The following is a 17,933-nucleotide window of genomic DNA, read 5'->3' as shown; positions in this document are numbered from 1 at the left end:
ACGCCCCTCACCACCAGGCCCTGGTCATTACCTCTGGCGCTTCCTGAGTATTTGCATGTTCGTGTCTGACATCCTTCTGACACGTGGCTGACACCACCCCTAAATGACAAAGTAACGAGGGGCTTTATTTCCCCTCCGGATTCTGCACGTGTGACTTTCGGCTGTCCCCCGCACACACTGGCACGGTGTTGTCCCTTTAAAGGAAATGCTGCTGTCCCTGCCACACACTGCCCAGGGAGGACCTTCCGCAGGTGAAAGGTCCGCATACCAACAGGGAGGACAACAACAAAACACACTTTCCCCTTCTAATATCCTCTTCTAAAACAGCCCATCACAGTCCGAAGGCCTCTGGGACTGTGTATGCAAGTGAGGTCAATAGGCAAAACCCAATGAGCCGCAGGAGGGAGTAACGGCCCTTTGGGCACCATGAATTTGTCAGATGTCCCCCGTAACAGGGTGGACACGGGACACGGAGAAGGCCAGGAGACCGTGGGTTTGGGGAGGAAAAAGTGTGACCCAGCAGGGGAGAGACCGGCTCTGCCGGAGCTGGGGGAGCTGCAGGGTGGGGGGAGCCGGTGTCAATGCCGGGTACCCGACGGAGCAGAGCTGCGTCCTCCTCGCCCTGCGGTTGATGCAGCGGCGTCAGGCTGTGCCTCAGCTCTCCAGGACACACCGGTCTGCGGGAGGGGGGGGGGGGGGGCAGGTCTGAACGCCCGAGACAACAGCCCCCCGCCCCCACCCCGGGAACCGGCATGCACTCTGCATCCTCACGAGGTGGGCTTTTCGGAGGCCACGTGCAAGTGACACCGCCCAGTGCTTGTGTGTCTCTGTCGGGCTTCTTGCGCGCAGCATAATGCCCCAGGGGCTCACCCGCGTTGTTGCACACGGCGGGACTTCCTTCCTTCTCACTGTGTGTGTGTGTGTGTGTTTGGGGGGCGGGGGGGGCGTGTGCCACGTCTCCCTTATCCACCTCACCCGTGCTCGCCGTCCACGGGCACCCTTCTCTGCACCGTAAACTTGGACCGCACCCAGCAGCTTCTCCCCGTGACTTTCCTCCTTCAAAGTGCCCCCCGCCCCGTTTTTATTCTTCCCAGTTCACAGCGAGTAGGGCATGAAGCAGGCATGTTGCGTGGGGTGGCCGTGCGCACGGGCCGGGGTGAGAGAACGCCGTGTCGCCCAAGCCCCCGCGGGAGGCGAGGCTGCCGCGGGGAGGGCTGGCTGCAGGGGGCCTGCGCCGTGTGGAGCTGAGCGCCCCCTGGGAGGCCCCAGCGGAGGGATCCGGCCGTGCGCCTGGGGGCTGACCCGGGTCCTCAGGCCGAGAGCCGCCCTCACAGCGCCCCCCTGAGGCCGGTCCTGGGGGAACGGTCCCTTGCACGTCCCAGATCCGCAAAACACGCCCTTCGTTTCCTTCCGAAACCACGCCCTAACGCGTGCGCGCACCCGATGACCAAACTAAGCTTCCAGAAAAAAGTTTCATCGGTCTTCTCACTTGGGATTCATCAAGTGTGTGTGTAACTGGAGCTTCTTTGGGAATAAGAGGACCCACACTCAGATGGTGCACTGATGCCCCAACATAAGGAAATGCAAGGCTTCTCTTTCACGATCTTGCTTTACCGTGAAAACACCAGCAGTGCCCAGCAGCAGGCGGCCAGTTTTGGAAAAAGCCCACAACGCGGCTGGGAGGCTGCGATGTGTCGTCCGAGGAGAACGCAGGGCGGCCGGCCCGGGGGAGCAGCAGGGACCTGGGACGGCGAGCGGGAAGCACAGGATGGACTGCGCGCCACGGGAGTCGCTGGGACTCCTCCACTAGTGACCGCTGGGCGGGGACAGTGAGGAATTCCCACCCACGACTGCACAGGAGGAAGGAACGGGGCGACATGAACGTGTTCGTGAGAAATACCGAACCGTCGTGAAATCCAGACTCCGGGGAGGGGCAGTCGGGGGAGGGACCCGTGGGACAAGCTGGGGGCACCCGGACACGCCCACGGGGTAGACGAGCACCCCCTCCCGGCCGTGCTGGGCTGCGCTTCCTCTGCGGTTTCGCTCAGCCCCGCGTCTGCTCGCGGCTCCGCCGCCCCAGGGGTTACTGCCGGCAACCACGCCCCTGGTTCGGGGGTGGGGGTGCACGGCAACCACAGATGCAGAGCACCCCCAAAAATGCGTCCCATCACCCATAACACTGACTGCACCTCCAATCTTTGCATAAAAAGCGTGTTTTTTTCTTTCATACTGAACATCTCTTTTTCTTGGAACACCAGGTTTTTCTGTTCAGTGAGTTGTCCACCTTTTTCCCCGACTGGTTGAAGTCCTGGCAGGTTGAAAAGCTAACTCACTTTTCTCTCCTCGTTTAGCTGGTAATTCACTCGCTCACTCACCCAGAACTCCAGGGAACGTCACCTCCTGCCCGTGTACTCGATGCGCTGTCCTCTGCCTTGCACTGGGGGCCACTCGTCACACTTCGAGAGCCCCCCCCCCACGCAGCACACCTGCCAATGGGGCGGGGTCACTCCCCTGGACCTCCCAGACTCCCACCTGCCCCGCACCCCCCCCGCCCTACACCCAACCCCGCACACGCACGGTGCAGGGCACACTTGCTCGTGGCCGTGCCGCTGCGCTGGGGGACGGGTGACCGGACACTGAGAGAACTAGAAAGTCCTCCTGTGCCTGGAAGTGTTGCCACAAACGTCTTCACAAGTCATGGGTTGAAGAGGCAAAGACCATCTCCTGCTGGAAACACACAAACCAAGACGTCGTCCACGCACCAAATAAGAGTGCACGTGGGCAATGGGAACAGCTGAAAACCAAGTATCCTGCTCAAAATAAAAAAGAAATACACACGAGTGGAAAATAATGAAACAGAAAACAAGTAAGGCGCAGGGAATGAACAAAGAAGAAAAACTGACACGATCGATGAGGCTGACAAAAAGAAAAAAATAAGGAAGACCGAAATCAGGAATCAAAAAATAGGACATTTATAGACATCCCACAGATATTGAAAAGATAAGATAGTATAAGCAACTTCATTTGAAGTCATTTGAAACCTCAGATGAAATGGACAAACCCCTAGGGTAATACAACTCCAAACCCCACCGAAGAAGAGAGACTCTGAATGTTCCTAAAAACACTAACAGAACGGAGTCACTAATGAACCCCCACCCGATGCACACACAGACACACACGGAGAACCACAAACACCCCATAACGCCCAGGGCTGGGGTCCAGGTGGTTTGGGGTGCTGGGTGGAGCGACCTGCACCCGGAGGCCAGGAAGACGGAGCGAGAACTGCGTCTGAATTTTAAGTCCCTGAGCTGGTGGTGGAATGACCGAGTCAGTGAGGACTGCAGGTGCCCTGAAGCTGACCCACAAAGGGGATGTGAGCCTGAACCGCAGCCCCCCAAACCTTCTCCAGCCCTGGGCTGGTCAACTGGATCCTCCCGTTGACACAGGAGGACAGCAGGCAAAACACCGGGAAACAGCCAGACAAAGGGACGCCGTGAGCGAGACCCACCTGCCGGGCTGGAAAACAGACACACGAACCAGCAGCGCGGAGGAGAACAGCCGGGAGAGGTCCAAGTTCACGGGAGACTTGGTAGGCGGTACAAAGTTAGACACACGGCGAGAGATAACCCTGAAGTCATTGCCTGCGCCATGTACACAGTTCAGCCTCAGAGAGACTAAATAGAGAAAAGCAATTCATGCAAGTTAGGGTGCGGAGTCTTTGAGAGGTGCTGAGGAGCCGCCCGGGGCACCTGAGGCAGAGGAGGCGTCGTCCTGGTGCAGGGACCTAAAGACGTTGGGTGGCCACGCAGAGAAAGCACTGGCGGGTCCAGGAGCGGGCCGAGGAGCCGGCGTGGCCGGGGTGCTGGGGTAGCAGCCGAGACAGACGGGGCTAAGGACATGGTCTAAGGACAGGTCAAGTGTGCCTGGGGGGGCGGGCAGACAGCAGCCACGGAAGCTCCGACTTGAAGGGGAAGGGAGTGGGGGTAGGGGTACGGTCACCAGATGGCACCCGGCTCTGTGGCATTGCAGTGTCACCCACTGAGACGGGGGAGAAGGCGAGACTTTTGGGGAACAACTGCTTACTGTTTAGCAGATAAGTTATTCAACATTCAGGCCAGGATCTCAGAGGAGGTGAGTGGAAGTCGGGCTGAGTTCGCGTCCGTGGGTTGTACCTCCAAGCTCTTTGACTTCCCTGTCTCCTACACCACGCTTGGCCTCCCCTGCCTGTTTCATGCCTACCAGCCGTGCTTCTTACTCCCTCCCCTCCCCCGGTTCTTCCCCTCCCCTCCCCCGCCCCACTGAAACCCCTCCACGTGGTCTCCCTTTCTCCCATTCTGTTCCTGTTCTGGTTGTTTGCTTAGCTTTTGTGTTTTTTTTTTTTAGGTTCAGTTGTTGACAGTTGTGAGCTCGTTGTCAGTTTACTGTTCGTAGCTTTTGATCTTCTTCTGTTTCTGACATAAGTCCCTTTAGCGCCACACTGAAGATCTGCATTCTCGCCTGCCTGCTGTTCGGAGGGAAAACAAACGCGGAGAAACCGCACCGCAGACTGCCGCGGGCGGTCGCGTTCTGGTGACTGCGGCGACCTCAGTGGCAGAGCGAGCACGCGCCCCTCGACGTGTCTCAGGGCCCCGGGGATGTCTCTCAGACCCTTAGTTTCGGAAGATGTGGTGCCTTCATCGCTGTCACGTGCCCCCCCGCCAGAAGCCACCATGTGCCTCTCCCAGGGCGAGGACCACTGCAGGCTCACGACCGTGGGTTAACCGCTCCGGCCCTCGCTGGGAAGGACGGCGTGAGGCCACCCACTCCTGAGCATCGCTGACGCTCTGACCCCGTCTGAAACGGCTGCTCTCGCACCTCAACCCCCGTCCTTGGCTTGCCACACCGGGCTCTCGCTGTGAGCCGCGCGTCCCAGCGCCTGTCTGTTTGTACGGGCGGAGCGACCCCGAGAACCGCAATGCTTCACCGCTGCTTAGGCGTTGCCGTCAGCCGTCCACCCGAGGGAATGTATCAAGATCACTGTCATTTATCACTTATCGTCGAGTGCGCCACCACTCCCTGCGCCCCAGATCCACTCCAGATGGACAATTCAGGCCCTGAAACCCCCACTTCGCACAGCGTCTGGCCGAGTGCCCTTTCACTGGCTCCTGTAGAACAACGCTCACCTGAGGAGTTCCGCCGTGTCAAGGAGGCCCCGAGAATCCTGTTTTGCGTGGGGAACCACAAAGTCTACTGGGGGAAAGGATCAAAATCGGGGCTCCTAACATACCAGAGGGGACCCAGTGAGCAAGAGGAAGACGAAGGACGCCCCAGGAGCCTATGGCCGCGCATCGCTGCCCCACACGCAGACACTGTGGCGCATGGTTCCACTTCGCCTCCCGCGGCAGCGGGGACCCAGGGGGGCGACTCCTCGGAGGAATCGCCAGAGCAGAAAGGCAGCGAAAGAGCAGAGGGCGAGGGGGGGCCCGGCGGCGGGGGGAACGAGGAAACGGCAGGGAGCCTTCCCCCCGGGGACGCCGCACGTCCTTCGGACCCGCCAGGAGCCCGAGGTCGCGGGCTGCAGTTCTGGTCACCGCGCCGGCACGCGCCCGGGTCCGCAGGTGCTGGGCCGGGCGAAAGGGCCCGACCCTCGGGATTCTGTCTGTCTAACAGTTCCTGCACGAAGGGCATGGCTCCCCTCTGCTGGGCAGTGAGGCCCTGGCTGCCTGACCCGACGTCTAACCACCACAAGACACCTAACAATTTAGTGAGAATCGAGTCCCAGTCTCCTCCCAGTGAGCTGTGCCTCTCAGCATCGCTGATGCGCCGCCTCGGGGGGCTTTCCGGGCCGGATGCTGTCCTCCTGTTCCGGATGCCGCCACCCGTGGGCGACGCTCCCCTCCCCTGTGCCGGCGTCCGTGTGCCCTTCAGGGACGGCCCCCCTCTTCTCTGAGAGGCCGTTTCCTTGAACCCCACCAGCAGGTGCCAGCAAACGTCATTCGGTTCGTGCCGGACCCCGGCGCCGCGGCCAGGTGGGTGGGAGCCGAAGTGAGCGCCGGGCCCACACTGAGCCCACCGGGTAGTTCACGTCGCTGGAACTAAGGAAGACCACCGGTTGACCTTGAGAGGTCAAAGCTGCGGACGGAGAGTTTGGGAAACTCCTAGGACGCCAGCTGCGCGCCATGTGCAGGCAGGCGGTTTGCTGCAGAGAGGGCGATGCTGAGGGTCAACGCGAAGAAGGGGGGGGAGGTAAGAGCACAGGGGGGCATCCCAGTCCCACCGTGTCCCCGGCTCTGCCCGAGGTCCCCCGTGTGCCCATGTCTTTCTCTTTTCCTAGGATTCGGTCCCTCTTCATCCTCGGCTTCCCTGGACTACGAGTGAGCACATTTTCCTTTAAGCAGCGTTCTCTCTGTTGTGACCACGGTCCCGCCGGGTCCACCCCCTTCCCAGCATCTCCCGCCTTGACCGACTCTCTGCCGGTTCAGGCCCACGTGACTTCCCCGACTCACCCCTGCCGACGGGGAAAACTCACTTCAGCTCCTCATCGACGCTGTAACGATGGGGACTTCCATCCCCACAAAATGCAGATGGTGTCATGCTCCATCTTGCTCAAGATTTTTAGTGGTTTCTGGATGAGACGTTTGTCATTATTCCGAGTGCCTAACACCCAAGCTTCCTGTCTGTGAGAGGTCTCCCCACAGGCAGGCCTCCGGCAGCAGAAGGCGGAGCGTCCGTAAGGGAGCCACAGGGAGCGGGGCCCGAGCCTCTCCTCCCCCGGGGGCACCGGGAGCCGGGGCAGAGTCGGCTGACTGAGGTCCAGCAGGGACGTCAGACACAGGGCTCGCAGGGGTGGCTGGGTGGAGCCCGTCCGCACCAGGGTCCGGCAGCGTCGTGTGGGGCAGTGGGAGGAGCGACACCAGCAGAGGAGTCCTGACCGGCCCGTCCCCGCGGCCCCACTCAGCCGTGGCTCCCCACCCAGCCTCCGGAGCCCCGGGCCTCACGCTGTGCCTGGTTCCCGGGGGGTTCCCAGCAGCTCCACTGGCACTACATGAGACCAGTCACCCCCAGGCCCCGGCCGCTGACTGGGGCGTACATCCCGCACCCCAGCTGGCCATGGGGAGGGCGTGAAGGGCTACTGTGAGCAGCTCAACCTGCTGTGCCTTCTCCAAGGGAGGACCGTGCAGAGTCTAGAAGAAGGCGCTTTAAAATGTAATGTCCACACTTGGATGTTACCTGTCAAATTCTGTAGAAAGGAGGAGGCGTTATGTGATCAGAGAAATGCAGACTAGACGATGATGAGAGCATGGCTAAAATCCAGACGCCAGCAGCACCTGGGACAACGGGGACACTCGGTCCCTGCTGGGGGGACACAGACGGTGCGGCCGCGCTGGGAGACAGCTGTGTGCCTTCTTGCAAAACTGAACTCGCTCTCAGCACACGGCGCCGCAATCGTGCGTCTCAGCATTTAACCGAAGGAGTTGAAAACGGACGTCCACACAAAAACCTGAACACGGAGGCGGTTTTATTTGTAGCGGCCTGAGCGTGGAAGCAACCAAGATGCCCTTCGGTTGGGGGAAGGACAGGCAAACCGCAGCCCGCCCGGACAGCGGACCACAGTTCTGCACTGAAAACAAGCTAACTACTGAACCGTGGACAGACACGGAGGAACCTTGCACGTGCACCGCTGACCGAAGACCACCTGGAGAGGCTAAATCCTGTCTGATCCCAACCTCTGGCTTTCTGGGAAAGGACGTAACTGCGGACACACTAAGTGGATCGGTGGTGGTGCCAGTGGCTGAGGGGCAGGGGAGGGACGGGCAGGCAGAGCACCAGGTGGTGCGGGCAGGGAATCTACCCCATGGGCGACTATGATGACGGACACATGTCATCGCCCCTCGGCCAAGCCCTGCACCCAGAGTGACCCTGACGTCAGCTGCGGACTCTGGGGGACGCCGACCTGTCCGTGCAGGTTCATCGGTTGTGACAAGCGTCCCGTCTGGAGAGGACACTGGTGAGGGGGGAGGCTGGGCAGGGGTGGGGAAACTTTCTGGGCTCTTCCCTCAAAGTTGCCATGAACATAAACGGCCCTAAAAATGTAAAATTTTGAAAAGGAGAGAATTACACAGTATGCCACAGAAATGTCGCACGTCTCGGAGACGAAGACAAGTGTTCCAGAATGTTCCCGTTGACACGGCTGAGAGTCGGAGGGGTTCTGCGAGGGCCTCCCGCAGGGCGCGCGGGCCAGACCTCGCCCCCCTCGAAGTCAGTTTGGTTCTTCCTACAGAATATTTGCCTCCCGGGGATTTCCCAGCCCTCCCCGTTTGTCTCAGCTCCTGTCCTGGTGCTTTTCCATCCTTTCTGCTTCGACAGAAATAAATGGCCTTCATATGGCCTTTCAATCACACAAAAGTAAAAAGAACAACCAAACATTTCATGTCAGGGCACTGCATTTTCTCATCTATGTTTATGCTTCGAGAACTGTTCCCCCTCTAAAACTCCCGGGAGACGTCCCGGAGGTCCGCTCCCGGTCCCGGCTCCTGGCAGCTGCCCAGAGCCGGGACAGCACGTTCTGCTCTCCGTCGGGAGTGCGTTCAGGCGGGGTCCCCGTGAAACCACTCCCTCGTGCTGGGGGTTAGCGGCTCCCACACTGTTTGGATCAGAAAAGCTGGGCGCTACTGTCTGCAAACGAAGAGTAAACAAGGTTTTATTTAAAGAGAGATGTTACCTTAAATGTCAGTTAATGTAAAGATCACAATTACTTAGCAGTACGATTAAGTAAGAGAATGGTGTTGGCACTGAGAAATAGGCTACCTCCTTTTTTAAAAATTTTTAAAAAGATTTTATTTATTTATTTTTAGAGAGGGAAGGGAGGGAGAAAGAGAGCGAGAGAGAGAGAGAGAGAGAGAGAGAGAGAGAGAGAGAAACATCAATGTGCGGTTGCTGGGGGCCGTGGCCTGCAACCCAGGCATGTGCCCTGACTGGGAATCGAACCTGTGACACTTTGGTTCGCAGCCCGCGCTCAGTCCACTGAGCTGCGCCAGCCAGGGCTTGCTACCTCCTATTGAGACAACAGAGTAACGCTTCCTGCTGGACAGACACGCGACACGGACACGCCACCGAAAAGCCTGGGAGGCTCACCACCGGGGTTCACAGACCTGGGGGGAGGCTGCCGGCGCCCCCTCTGCCGGTGAGAAAATGTCTCCCCTGGGCCCACAGCCACACGCTCAGGAGGTGTTTCAACAAACTGACCCAGATTCACACCAGGGAAGCCCTTTTCGTGAAGGGAAACCGGAATCAGGGGCCACGGAGCACTTGCCCCGTGCATCGCGAAGGGCCCTGGAAACCCAGAACAGCATCAGCTCGACGACCCCTTCCTCCGCTCACGGTAAAATTTCTCCAGGTCGAACCCTGGCTGGAGTAGCTCAGTGGATTGAGCGCGGGCTGCGAACCAAAGTGTCGCAGGTTCGATTCCCAGTCAGGGCACATGCCTGGGTTGCAGGCCACGGCCCCCAGCAACCGTACATCAATGTTTCGATGTTTCTCTCTCTCTCTCTCTCTCTCTCTCTCTCTCCTCCCATCCCTTCCCTCTCTAAAAATAAAATAAAAAAAGTAATGTGCAATAGACAAAAACACGATTTTCTAAAAAAAAAAAATTTTCTCCAGGTCCTGCTAAGAGCATGTCAGGGTTTAAAGCCTTTCCCGATGCTCCAGAAATCCTCCTCGCTGCTGCCTGCTCCCCACGCAGCACCCAGGGTCACAGACAGTTCTACCCAGAATCCCGCTGGGTGTCCACCTGAGCCCCGTCCCGAACCACGTGACAGATTTCCAGGGAGCACCTGCTGACCGATGATTCTTTGTGTTAAACTGCGTATCGAAGAAGACAGTCTTGTCCATTACAGAGACCCACAGTACGTTTAAAACATAGCAGGGAAATAGGGCTTCTAACCAGGCTAGGTTTTCTCAGAACATCTTTGAGGGAAGTGAGTAGCCACACTGGCTGCCAACCCCACACACGGTGAAATGATAAATCCTACCTTCTTCCAGGAGACTCAACTTGGTGTCGTTACACAGTCAGATCCTCCTCGTGCTCGTGTTGATAAATGCGTGTCAAGAGTTTATTTCTGCTCTGGGGCAGCCAGATTTCTGGGTCCGCTAAGAAAATGCCAGATTGGACTTCTGTGTAGCTTAATGATATAGGGGTGGCGCCGTAAAAAAAATAATGATGTCCCTATTGGACATCAAAAGATCAAATAAAGCCAGAAGAGTGCTGATGCAAGAGAAAAGAGCATGTCTGAGGAAAATAATGTCCACAGACGAGAATGAAACCGTAATTATAAAACTTCCCACACTGTGTTGAACGGCCTCGCAGGCGGAGTGTGGACAGCACTACAAAAACAGATTTACCAGATTTACCAGAACCAAAGGACCCCTCTCTTTTAATGAGGGCGTTCATCTGGTGCTCAGAAATGCTGAGGGGTTTGTGTGATTGGTTTTTATTAAACAGTGGACATCTGAAACCCAGGTGCGTCTGTGTTTTAGCGCTCTGAATACAATTTGAGCCGCCCAGGTCTTCCGTGTATTAATCTATCGAGAAATGAACGGGGTCAGACAGCACCTCCTGTAATTACTGAGTATTTATTCCCACTCCTACAAATTGAGTCTCTGTGTTAGGGAAGCGTGGCTGTGAGAGCTGGGAGCCGCCGGCGGACAGTGCGGGCTGCTCCCCGAGGTTTCTCCCGAGTTCTGAACACTCCTCTGCAAGGTTCGGCCAGGTGGAAACCAGAAGCAGCAACTGTGCAGCTTGAACCTGTCGTCTTCCAGGCAAAGGTCCCTTGGGAGGGTGATGACGATCATGTAAACACAAAGAGTTCATGGGCATTAAGTCTGGCTCCCGGGAACCCTTCCTCGCCCCCAGAAACACCAGCGCTGCCGTCAGCAACGAACCCCGGCACGCAAATCCGTAAATTACACTCGAGGAGCCACGAAATGTCTACAGCCAGCAGGCTTTGACCGTCACATTAAACTTTGGGAAACAAGGTGCCTGATGCTTGAAAAGGCCAGTTTGCGGCGGGCATTTTGACGGATGCCCGGCGGCAGAAGGACGCATGGCCCCTGGGCCAGCGGCTCAGCCCCGACTGCGTCACCAGGCCGCACTGTGACCTTTGCACACGACTCCTGTTCTCAGAGTTTGAGTCTCTTCTCGTGTGTGACCCTGGGGCCCCTCAGCCGAGGAGAGCCCATGAGCTCGTTCAGCAGCGCGGTTCTCGGAGACCACCCCCCGCCTCCCCCGGTTCAGGAGTAAGAGTCCGCACCGATCTGCTCTCTGGCGCCCCTGGCGGTGAACGCGGTGTCTGGTTCCTGACCCTGAGCTTTGCGAGTTCACACGCCAAACCCCGGGCGAAGTCGCTGCGGTTCCGATCCTGCGGCGGAAGGGAGGCAGCGCAAACAGAGAAATCCCACGGGCAACGCTGGGGCGTGATGGAACTGAGACCCCGGCTCAGCGACCGGTGCTTCTGTCGGAACCAGGAGCGCTGCAGGGGGCCCGGGACCTCAGAAGGTGAGACAGAGGAGAGGACGCAGGTGGGAGGGGGGACGCAGGTGGGAGGGAGAGAGGACGCAGGTGGGAGGAGGACGCAGGTGGGAGGGGGGACGCAGGTGGGAGGGAGGGAGGACGCAGGTGGGAGGAGGACGCAGGTGGGAGGGGGGACGCAGAGCGAGGACACGCCTCCACCTTGCCCCAGTTCCGTTTCCCTGTTATGTTCCAACTATCGAATTTAAGAATATGATTTAAAAGAAGTAGAGTTACCGAAAAAGTTCCTCTGGGGAGAAAGCCAGGTTTCTTATTAACTACTAAGCCATACACCTCTTTTTCAGAAATGAATGGGATTTGAAACATAAACTTATAAGGAAAATTCATTCCACTTAAACAAAAGCAATATTAGGAGAAATCCATCCCTAACAGAATTTCCAGAGAACAGATAAAATCTATTTACTTTAGTGTTCGGCCCTAAAATACTGACTCAGGATTGAATTCGAGTCACTTTATTACATCCCCCCAAAGTAACTGCTAGCACTGTGCACATAAACCAAATCCTACGCAATAAAAATTTAAGGAAGCCGTGAAAAAGTGACAGAATTAATATGCATGGATCAAAGCAGTCATAATGATTTTCATCCCATTAAATCTCATAATTCGCCAAGAGAAAAATAAGAATCCCATGTATTCTTTAAAGGGGCCGTTGGGAGGGAAGACGCAGAAGGTGCCTCTCTCCCCCACCCTATTTGAGCAGCGGCGGCCCCGGAGAATAAAGCCGAGAGAGGGGAGCTTCCACGCAGCCCCAGGGGGCTCCTCCTCACGTTACGTACCAAAGCCCTTGTTTGGAAATTAGCGTCGATGCGGAGTGCCACACAACAGTGCAACGCAGATTTAAGATGTTACAAATAAAACAGCGTGTTTATATTGTATACAGAATGTAGTTTGCATACTTTCAGGCTTTGGGGAAAGTAAACTAGCTTCCACAAGACATATGTTTATTCACACAAACACACTTCCCTTAGTGCCGACTTGAATAAAATGCTCGGAATTGAACCCCGGCTGGTGTGGCTCGGTGGATTGAGCGCAGGCCTGCGAACCAAAGGGTTGCCTGTTTGATTCCCAGTCAGGGCACATGCCTGGGTTGCAGGCCAGGTTCCCCAACAGGGGGCGCACTAGAGGCAACCACACACTGATGTATCTCTCCCTTTCTCCTTCCCTTCCTCTCTCTCTAAAAATAAATAAAATATTGTTTAAAAATGCTCCGGAATGAAACTTAAGCCTTGTCCCTGGATGGAGAACCCCTACCAAAGGACACCCATGTGCACTGTGGGCCACCTGCAGTGGCGGTCCCAATCTGATAGCAGGTGATCAAAGGCACGGACGACAGGTCTGGGGCGGGGCGAGCGCCGGAACACCGCAGCCACGGCGCGGCCGCGGCGGGAGCCCTCCGGGACCCGCAGAGCGCCTGCCGGTACCTGCGGACAAATCGTTAGCGTCCCGTTTGCCTTCTTCATTTCCGTCCGGCGGCTTCCGAGGACCCGGCCTGTGATCGTCGATGTGGTGAGCGTGAGGCCTCGTGACTAAATCTGGGGGGAGCTGGGACTCAGCCTCGTGGAGCTAGCACGGACCCCGAGATGAAACTGAATCGAAGATGAAAAGGAGACGAGAGGGAGGGAGGGTGCTGTGACCGGACCACGACGGAGGGCGGGGCGCCTCTGAAGCCCGTCGCCGACCCCCTCGAGCGGGACCGGGACACGTGACCCTTTGAAACCGAGCGACCACCGTCTGCTCGCCGGAGCCCCCGGGCCGACACAGCTTCCTTGGTTCAGAGGAAACATGCTCAGCACACGGGGTCACCCCGGTCCGGCTGATTTTTGTTTTGTTCTCAGCGCCATACTCCTGTGCTGAGGGCTGCACGTGCGTGCAGCCGAGAATCGAAATGCAGCATTCAAGTACAAATTACAAGTGCAAATCTCCGTTACACCTCGTGGGTTTTCCTTTCTTAACACGGTACAATTTTTCTTCCTACATGTTCTTAAGTTCCTGTGTTTTGAGTACCGTTCATAGGGGTAAAGCTAAACATTAACCAAATGAGATAAATACCTTTTTATAAACACCAGAACCAACCAGGAAAAAAAGAGTCATGTGCACAAAAAAATGAATGGTACAATGGCATTGTCTCCTCATTCCCTCGCCCCACGCTTGGGATCAGCGAACCTCTTATCGCTGAAACACCGTCCTAAAGTGACATTACGGTGTCCAGACAGTCACAAGTCACAGCGTGGGCAGAGTAAGAGGGTGAGACTTAGGTCTGCGTCTGCTCGTTCAAGGGCAGAACTGCAGTGCAGGGGGATGTCACGTGGGTTGTGCATGGTTCAGGCGAAGATGGTTGGAGGAGCGGCAACAGGTGGGGGCCAGTGGCCACACGTCCTTCCGCCAGAGGTGTGTTACCCGCCCACCAGCGGGCCCCAGATCTCTGAGGCATCCCGGAGCCGAGCAAGGGGGCGCACTGTGAATGAGGCAACAAGCACCCCGATAACCCCTCTCGCTTATATCCTCGCTCCCAGTAGATGACAAACCCATCTCCGAACACAGCTGCTCCCATCTCTCTGCCACCCACGAAGGAGCGTGAGGCATCGTCACAGAAGCCCAGCTGGGTGACAGCTGTCCGGGGGGAGGGGGAAATGCAGGGAAAATGAGTCACTTTATTCAGGTTCCGCGGCTCAGAAGGTGGCGGTGGAAGTGGAAGTCAGCCCGCACGGCGGTGAGGAGCGGCACGGCGAGAGGAAGGGACAGCCGTTCCGGAAGGGCGAGGGGTCGTCACAGCACACGCCTGGCTCTGGAATCCCAGTCCCGGGAGAGAATCCCGCCCCCACACGCCTGTCTCGGCACAAGAGGGTCCCTCGCAGCCTCTGACTGTGGGGGTGGCCCTGTCCCCTGCGATGGCCGATGTGGCGTGAGCGGATGCTTCACCTGTGTCTGGGGGTCGGGCCGGCCCTCTCGGCTTCTGCCACCGCCCCCCCACCCCAGGGAGGAACGACGCCCAGGCACCCAGGCCCCTGCAGCCGGGCTGCTGCGCAAGACAGGGCCCGGGGCTGGAGGCTGACCCAGACCGCGGCGTGGCCCCCACCGGGGTCGCCACCATCTCAGAACCCCAGCTGCCGACACATGGGCCCCCTGGGACCGAAGACCCCCTTACGGTTTATGCCCCTGAGACTCGGTGCGTGTCAGTGACGCACCACGGTGACAGGCGCAGAAATCGGTACCGGACGTGGGGGGTTGCTGCCCTCGGAGCCTCAGGCCCCCGGCACTGGCCTCGGGGCCGGGCCGTGCGAGCGGCGGGGCTGCTAGAGAGACTGGGAGACGGTCTCCGGTGTGGAGCACAGACCCCAGTAGAAGGAGGAGAAAGAATGACGGTGTTCCGAGCACCAGGGAAGACGGCAGACACTTTACTGGGATAATATAATCCACCCGAAGAGACTGCGGTGCCCGTCCTGAATGTCTCATGCACAAGTCACGGAGTGTACGGACCGGGGGCGTCGGGCCAACCCCAGTCCCGTCAGCGCCCACGTGGCGAAACCCGCCGGGTCGAGGGGCGTCTGTCTGGGCGCAGTCACGAGAAAACCAAGTGGGGGACTCGCTCCGGCGGCCTGGGGCCGAGGCCCAGGGAAGGCGACGCGGCTGAAACGGTGTCGTGTCTTTAAGGAGGGTCTCGGGATGCTGCGGTTTCAGGCTCCGTGGGAAGAGTGTGGCTGACGCGTTCCTCTCTCTCTGGGATCACACCCCGTGGCAGAAAATCCATTTGGTTCACTGTTAGATGAGGTTTTAGAAAATGGATCTTCATGTCCACTTGAAGGATGAATTTTTGCCACTGATTTGAACCCCCGTGGACCCACAGAAACCACACAGAGACACCCTGCCCAGTCCAAGCCATTCTTTCCTAATACTCAAGTCATGCTGAAGCGACACACTTTAATTTAAATCTATTACAACTTCTTCTTCAACTCCTGTGATGTTGGATGTAAGCTGATATGTGCTCGAGTTTCCAGAGGTTGAAATACTATCATAACCACATCGGCACTACTGAGGGCGCGCGCACACACACACACACACAGATAGATACACACGCCCCTTGTTTGTTTTAGGAGCCACATTGCCCATCAACTACATCATCAGTTTCAGAAACAAGAATAAAGAGAAATTGATAATTATCTTTAATTTCAACTCTTGTCTCCTGCATTTTCTGTTTGCTACTGATTTTTTCCTGTTGGCTTCACTCTCTCTTCTACATTTACATTAAAACATCGCTACTTCGTCGGAGATTACCTCAAGCAATAAAACAAAATTAGGAAGTTTTCACTTTTATCCCTTGATGGAAAATCTAGAGTAGAATTACTTTTAGGTGATTATTCAAAAACCATGTACTATAATATTTTCATTATTTTTAGAGTAAAACTCCATTTATGTATAATCTTTATAGCTTCATAATTATTTTCCCACAAAAGTTAACATGTTTAAGTTTTCAAATACAAAAAGTTAATAAGAAAACAATTACATTTTAAAAATCGTTGCTTCGCTCTCCTCGTTGGTGCTGGATATAATTGCACCAAACAGTAGCTGGCTGCGGGAGGGACAAGGACAAGATGCTGTGGACGTTCTAAATAAAGAACACTGAAGTAGGAAGCTGCTGCATGATTTGGGGTAAACACAGAGCAGCTGGGGGAGCTGGGGCCACGCAGGGAACACGGGCCCCGGGACGCCGCACCCGCCCGCCGGCCCCCGTGCCGCCCGGTGAGCCCACCGCGGGCGTTCATCCGGAGGGACGGGCTGGACTCAGGGTCTCAGGACACGCCTGCACTCACATGTCCGCTGCAGCATTACTCACACGGCCGAGACGTGGAGACCGCCTAGACGCGTCCAGTTGTATCTATTACATACGTACAGACACTTACGTTCTAGTCACACCTCAGTAAAGTGATGCTTTAAAAAAGAAGAAAGTCACATTCACGTTCGTAAAAGAAACCCCAATATCCAAGTCAAGGAGAGGAGCAACCGTGGCCGGGGTATGATTGAGTTTCGGCGTTTTATTCTCAAACACGTGGTTTTGGCACATCTACGGGGGACGTCATTAAAGAGCACCGAGGAGGAAGGGGAGAGGAGGGTGGGTGGCAGGGAAATGCTGCGTGTTCACGCAACGGCGTTTTATTCAGCCTCCGGAAACGAAAGTCGGCCTGCCCTCTGTGCCAGCAGGGGTGCGCTCGGAAGATGTCGCGCGGAGTGGAAGGAGCCCGACACGGAAAGACACACAGTGCCCGACCTCATTTGCACGTGGGAGCCATGACAGTCACCGTACGGAAGCAGAGCGAGCAGAACGGCGGTCCCCAGGCGCTGGGGCGGGGGGAGGGGGGGGACAAGGGAGGGAGACACACAGGAGACGTCCGTCAAAGGGTACAGGGTTGCAGCCTCACACCACGAACGCACCCTGAGGACCCGCTCCGCAGCCGAGCTCCGAAAGCTCCTGCGTCGTACGCCTAAAACGTGGAGAGAGGGAGACCTTACGCTGTGTTCTCACTTTGAAAATAACCACCACCAAGTGGGTGGGAGGACTTCCCAAGCTGATGAAGATGTCTTTGACCTTGGTGGCGCGGATGGTCTCTCAGGTGTGACATTAACCCCAAGCTCAGAGCTGTATCTACTGCATACGTACAGACGCTTACGTTCTAGTCACACCTCAGTACAGTGATTTTGTTTTAAAAAGAAGAAAGTCACGTTCACGTTCGTAAAAGAAACCCCAATATCCAAGTCAAGGAGAGGAGCAGCCGTGGCTGGGGTGTGATCAAGAAGCGTTTTGGGGTTTCATTCTCAAACACGTGGTTCTGTCGTATCTGCGCCGGGGGTGGGGGGGGCAGTTAAAGAGCGCCGAGGAGGAAGGAGACAAGACAGGAGGCAGAGCTCGGCTCCTGCACACAAGCCACGCCGCCCTCATGTGTTCACGGTGCTCCTCGTTTTTCTACCGGAAGGATGAAGTCCCACTTCAGCTCGCCTTCCCGGGACGTCCACGAGGCCTCCATAGAGTCTCACCCCCCGCCCCGCCCCCGACCACATGAACAGTGACCGTCAGAAAGCCAGAAAGAGAGTGACTCGCGGTTTTGCAGGAAAACGGTGGGAGCTCATGCAATTCACAGGAACTATCTCCTAAAGAGAGAGAAGAGAAAATTAGTGGCAATTTAATGCACATCTCAGATCTTAAAATAGTCGCTCTTTTCTCTTAACTCTCTTTTCGTGAATTATCTTTTCTTCTTTTAAGAGCGGGTAGGAAAACACATGGAGAGCCATGCCCCCTTGCACATGTATCTGAAAACAGGGCGCGGTAGGTAATGCTGTGGGTAAATTACACTTTAGCTGCAAAGGAAAGCTGACC

The sequence above is a fragment of the Phyllostomus hastatus genome, unplaced genomic scaffold (assembly GCF_019186645.2).
Source record: "Phyllostomus hastatus isolate PE091 unplaced genomic scaffold, TTU_PhHast_1.1 phas_scaffold_46, whole genome shotgun sequence".
Taxonomy (NCBI): domain Eukaryota; kingdom Metazoa; phylum Chordata; class Mammalia; order Chiroptera; family Phyllostomidae; genus Phyllostomus; species Phyllostomus hastatus.
Note: the sequence above shows the minus strand (reverse complement) of the source record.